Consider the following 6,226-nt stretch of genomic DNA (forward strand, 5'->3'; position numbering starts at 1 on the left):
TTCCAGCTGCCCCGGTTCTTCAGTTGGAGACCGGACCCCCTAGCAGCGCAAACTGATGCATTTCTGCAGGATTGGCAGACCGAAAAAGGTTATGCCTTTCCCCCGTTTGCCACGATCACGAGAGTCTCCGCCCAGGTGCGTCGCCAGACTGCGAACGTGGTTCATGTCTCCCCGATTTGGAGGTCTCAAGCTTGGTTTCCGGTTCTTCTGGAACTTTCTTGGGATTCTCCAATCCCACTCCCCCTATTTCGAACGTTTCTGCTCAATCCGGACGGAGTTCCTCATCCGTTGATACAGCAGGGCTGTCTCGCCCTCATGGCATGGAGGATTACAGGGGACGCTGGGCGGTCCCAGGCCTTTCGGGAGCAGCTGAGAAATTCATGTCAAAGGCCTGGGCCAACAGCACAATCAAACGATACTGTTCCACATGGAGACGTTGGTGTGTGCGACGGGGTTTCAATCCCGTGGCAACGGATGTGACTTCCATCTTGAATTTTTTGGCTTCTCTGGTGGAGGAAGGTTTGGCTTATAGAACCATCAATACCTTCCGTTCGGCCATCTCAGCAGGTCACAAATGCTGGACTGTTCCCCGGTGGGTGAACACACTCCTTGGTCTGTCGCCTTCTTCGAGGCATCCGCCTCACTACCCCCGGAGTCGCGGTATTCTCACCTGTGGGACGTTAACCAGGTGTTGAATTTGTTTCTATCCTGGCTACCGAATAGGTTCCTCTCGAGGAAGGAGCTATTGTCCAAATTGGCGATGCTTCTCTGCCTTATTTGGTGCAGGAGGGTTTCTGATGTCAAGGCCCTGGATGTTGCCAGTCGGATATTTTCCCCCACGGGGGTCACTTTTACGATCCGTAGACGGACGAAGTGTGGAACGCGTTCTATATCTTATCCGGCTTTCCCAGATTCCCCGTAGCTGTGTGTGGTGTCTTGGCTCAAGGCATATGAGGAGATGTCAGAAGAGTTTCGTCCTCCTGGAGAACAGCAATTGCTCATTGCACTTAGGAAACCTCACAAGGCTGTTTCTTCCCCCACCATTGCCCGTTGGGTAAGGTGGGTCATGCAAGAGGCAGGCATTGACCTGCAGATTTTTGGCGCTCATTCGGGCAGAGTTGCGATGGCCTCTAAAGCTTTTACCCTAGGCGCTCGTCTGGTAGACATTCTGAATGCAGCGGACTGGTCTTCCGACACCACCTTTAAGCGGTTTTATTTTAAACCGATTATTGATGTGTCTCACTTGGTGGTGAGCAAGCTTTGAACGAGCATAATCCTCGCCTCCGGTCCGGACATAAAATGAAAGATTTCCTAGCTATCGTAACGGAAAGTTTCAATTCTATTAAGGACTCGGAGGCGAGGATTATCACACCCAGGGTACAAAGTCTCTTTGAATCCTTCCCTCCCCGTATTGGAGTAAGTAAAGTGTTGAATGTTTCTGGCATTAAGGGGTTTACGGTTTTGGGATTCTCCATGCTTTTGTTATCCTGTTGAGCTCTGTTTGCCTTGCAGGCTAAACCTTAGACACGATATTCGCTTATTTTCTCTTTTGCGTTTCAGGAGATTCTGGAAAGCAAGATTCGTGAAGTTCCATGCTGGCTGACCTACAGCAACGAAAGAGGGAGGTTAAACAGCGAGAGAGGACTATCAGTGCCTAAGGGAACCTGTGATTGGACCATAGAAAAGGGGACACTCTGGACTTGGACATTCTATTGTTTTTTGTGATATTCCCGATGTACCATGGGAATAGTTGTTGTTTGTTGATTTTAAAATGGCTGTTGTCTTTGAAGTAAAGAAAGATTAAGCATAATCCTCACCTCCGAGTCCTTAATAGAATTGAAACTTTCTGTTACGATAGCTAGGAAATTTTTAATTATCCCACTCGGTACAACTGCGTTGAATACCTTCCCTCCCTCGTATTGGAGTAAGTACGATGTTTACTACTGGTGTTTTGATGTGATTCAAACGTATTGTACTTGCATACATTGTTTGAAGTTTCTCTCCTCAGGGCTAAACCTTAGCCATTACTGTCGCTCACGCTTTCTTTTACTTTACAGGGGATTCAAGCAAACAAGACTCCTAATGTGGGTTTACTGGCTGACCGAGCGACGAAAGAGGAAGCATCATCAGGGACAGAGGACTATCAGCTACCTGGAGACTCCTGATTGGTGCAATGGATGAGACACCATCTGTGGACACTTTATTGTTTTGATGTTGTTTTCCCTATTGTTCATGGGAAAAGTAGTTTTGACTTTAAAATGGCTGCTTTTCAATAAAGTGAAGAAAGAATAGCATAATCCTCGCCTCCGAGTCCTTAATGGAATTGAAACTTTCCGTTACGTTAGCTAGGAAATTTTTCATTCTGCGGACATTTTATCCACTGGCCTATCCTAGAGATGCTGGATGCTTTTTTTTTATTTTTTTTTTTTTTTCTTCAAATTCAGGAAAACCAATAAATACAGATATTTCGAGATTGACACAAATCAGATTCATCAATTGATCAATAGAATTAGTCATGTATAATTATATATATCCTACTCGTAAGGGTGGGTACAAAGAAAACTGAAAAATGAGAAGGGCGAAAAAAAAAAGGGAAAAAAAAAATTATTCTCCATTTTCTCTATGTACTTAATTCTCCTCTGCTTCCCACAACGGGCCCCACACTTGGGAACCTCTTTTTTTAGCCCTTCTTCCTTTGCATTTATACAATGCCTTCTCTAAATTAAAGACATGAAAGAGCCTGGCATACCATTCCTGAAAAGTCCGTGGATCTACATCTTTCCATCTTGTTGCAATAATTATACGAAAGATAGCTGTTGCCATAAAACAAAAATACGTTTGGGATAAGTCAAACTGTCATCAACACCAAATATAACCAATGTAGAGGTTAATCGGACTAAACACCCTATTGTGTGATTCATAACATTTTCTATTCTTTGCTTCAAGATACACAGTTTACTACAAAACATGTGGACTATATCAGCCTGGCCCTGGCCGCATCTTGGACACCTGTCAGGTTCCCTTTTCCCCCAAGTGAACAATTTTGCTGGCGTATAATATAGACTAAACCGAGTCTTAAAATGCTGAGCATTGAGATTTGCAGCCAAAAAGATTTTTTTAGACAGATATAAAGATCTCCACATATCAACATCCTGATCCCCCAACTTCCCTGCCCATACACTTTCTGATCTAGCTATGTCATCTTGATTAGCATTCAAGAGGGTTAAGTACAGATCTTTAACCCGGGGCTGCCTATGCCCCAGCCACTCCAGCATAGGGATTCTGTCCGAACTACTAAGTTGAGCCAATACTGGTTTAATTATCTCCTTAATTTGTAAGTACTTAAAAAATGTCTTAACATCTACGCCATATTGTGTCTGAAGCTCTCTGAATGACATTACCTCTGATTGATCAAACATATCACCTAGAGTGTTTATTCCAGCCTGCTCCCAATTCCTGTCTAACCTGTCATTAGATAAGGAAGGGAACATTGACGAACGGCATAAAAATTGATATCTCTGAACATTAGGAACTCTCATAACCTTCCTTACCTTATTCCAAACATTCCAAGCAGTTCTTACTAATTTAAACCGCGTTTTTTTGTAATAGTTGCCTCAATAAAATACCTGATGCTACATCCCCTAGGGATAACTCATAGATAGAGGGGGGGGATCTCCCTACTTTGATCTCCCAGGGTAGTTTCTGGACAGTTTTTAGGCCGAAAAAGACTAGTCATTTGCTGCAGAGTTATAGCCCAGTAATAATATAACATATGCGGGATTGCCAGATCCCCACGGCTTTGTGGTAAAGTCATCAGTTTCATTGACCTTCTGATCTTTTTATATCCCCAGATAAACTGTGAAAATATTTCTTCGATTTAAAAAAAAAATCCCTTTGGTGGTTCCAGCGGTATACATCTAAATAAATTAAAAAAATTGGGGAACATAGTAATTTTTATAACATTTCCATGTCCTATAATGGAGAGATGTAAATTATCCATTCGTTTTAAGTCATTACTTATCTTTTTAAAAAGCTGTGCCGAATTGATGTCCCAAACCGTCCCTACCGCTGCACTTATATTTATCCCTAAATATGTGGCCTCAGTAGACCTACGTGAATCTTGAAACTGGGTATTTTTGGAACAAACAATCTTGGTTTTACCTGTATTAAGTCTGTAGCCCGACTGGTTCCCAAATTCAGATGCCAGGACCTCAATCCGATCCAAAGCTTCCTTTGGGTCAGGGGTTACTATTGCGATGTCATCAGCATAAACTAATACTTTGGTGTTATATCCCCTGACCTCTATCGGTTTGATAGCCTGATCGTTTAACATTGTTCTAATTAACGGGTCGATATAAAGAGCAAAAAGAATTGGGGAACACGGGCATCCTTGTCTTGTACCACGTGAGATCTTAATTCTTCCCGACTCCATCCCCATCAGTTGAATTTTTGCATGGGGTTGTACATACATAGCCCTAATAGCAGTCAGTATAAGTGGGCCGAAGCCATTAGTTTTTAAATTCTGCCAAAGGTATGCCCACTCAACCTGATCAAAAGCTTTTTGGGCATCCAATAATATGAGGGACATTTGCTCCCCTGTCTGTTCCCTTATATCGAATAATGAAATTACACGTCGGACGTGATCAGTCGTTCCTCGACCTGGAATAAATCCATGCTGCCAGGGAGGCAATTATTATGGCCAGTCTGAGCGCTATAGTTTTAGAATATAATTTCTCATCCGCATTTATAAGGGAGATGGGCCTATACGAAGCGGGATCTTCCGATGGTTTTCCCTTTTTCAGAAAGATAACCATATTGGTTTCCTTCCAAGAATGAAGCGGACTACCCTTGTGTTGTACTGCCAAAAACAGGTCCAACAAAAGGGGTGCAAGTTCCGGCTGCAGAACTTTGTATATTTCCATCTGGATCCCGTCTGGGCCGGCTGCCTTACCAGATGCCATAGCCTGGAGTGCCTCGGTGACTTCATTTAGTAAAATGTCTTCTTCTAGTTCCTGTATTACAGGGGGGAAGATATCTGTTCCCACCCCTACTGATGTTTGCGGATCAACCTCGGAGCTATATAAGTCACCGTAGAATTCAGCGATGACCTGAACTAGGTCCTGAGGTTTGGTCACCATATTCCCATTCTTCCTCTTTAGCTTCAAGATGTTGTTTACCGCCGCCCTCTGTTTCAGTCTAAGTGCAAGGTGTCTCCCTGTCATCTCCCCATATTCATAATTGTCCCTGAGATGCTGGATGCACTGTGTAAATCCAACAATTTCTCTTGAACTTTCAATCTGTAGAAGGGATTACTTGCTCAATACGCTTCAAATTTATAAATAAGGGTATTTGTTCTCTTTCCTTAACGATGGCAGTTTAGTCATGGCAAATTCCAAGGATATTATTTAATTGAATTTTATTAAATTGTCAATAAACAAATTCCCTATTTTTTGCAGAGAAGCTATTTACAATTTCCATATTTCTGTCTGTGGGATTCATAGACATATTACTTTATGTGGGGTTGCAGCATGGCAAAAAGGTATTTTCAAGGATCGCCAGAGTTGCTGTAGCTTTAAAAAACAAAATTTAATAAAAAGTAGACATGGTTCATTATCTTACTAATTTGGAATTGCGACTGAATGGGATTGGAGGATAGGGATAAAGGAAATGTATCCCTTTCATTGTTTCGATATGAAGTAGTTATCAAATAAGTTTGAGCCGCTTATATTATGGAATCTAGTAAAGGCTATTAGGAAAGTTGTAAAGTAATATTTCTTCCAATGGGGTAGAGCCATCCCACCTTCTTCCCACCAAAGGTTTTGTTTGCACAAGCTATGCTGTGGCCAATGTTTATTCCATAGGAAACTATTGGTTTCTGAGTCAATTGTGCTGAAACATTGACTTATTAAGAAACATGCGAGAGTGGTAAAAAGAAAATTTAGCAGTGGTAGTATATTCATTTTAACCACAGCGACTCTGCCTACAATTGATATTGCTAGGCTTTCCCATCTATCTAGAATCAAATTTACCTTCTGGGTGAGAGGGATAAAGTTTAATTTATATAATTCTTCATAATTGTTTGAGGATTTTAATCTGCATATAACTTATTGTTTTTTTTTATTATAGTTTAATTGTAAAAATAGAGGAAGGGTTTCTACATTGGCATTGAAGATTAAGATTTTGGTTTAACTGATGCTTAGTCAAATAGCTGGCTAGGGTAGTAAAG

At 41.8% G+C, this 6,226-nt stretch overlaps 1 long non-coding RNA gene across 2 annotated transcripts in view; it reads left to right on the forward strand.

Moving 5' to 3' along the window:
* The window catches only part of LOC146799262 (uncharacterized), an 81,819-nt gene extending 79,522 nt beyond the window's left edge, over positions 1 to 2,297 (forward strand). For both annotated transcript variants that reach the window (XR_014968873.1, XR_014968874.1), the window contains exon 3: positions 2,058 to 2,297. This is a non-coding gene — a long non-coding RNA (uncharacterized LOC146799262). The remainder of the gene's footprint in view (positions 1 to 2,057) is intronic.
* Positions 2,298 to 6,226: the final 3,929 nt, after the last annotated feature.

Source organism: Triturus cristatus, chromosome 9, assembly GCF_964204655.1.
Source record: "Triturus cristatus chromosome 9, aTriCri1.1, whole genome shotgun sequence".
Classification (NCBI taxonomy): domain Eukaryota; kingdom Metazoa; phylum Chordata; class Amphibia; order Caudata; family Salamandridae; genus Triturus; species Triturus cristatus.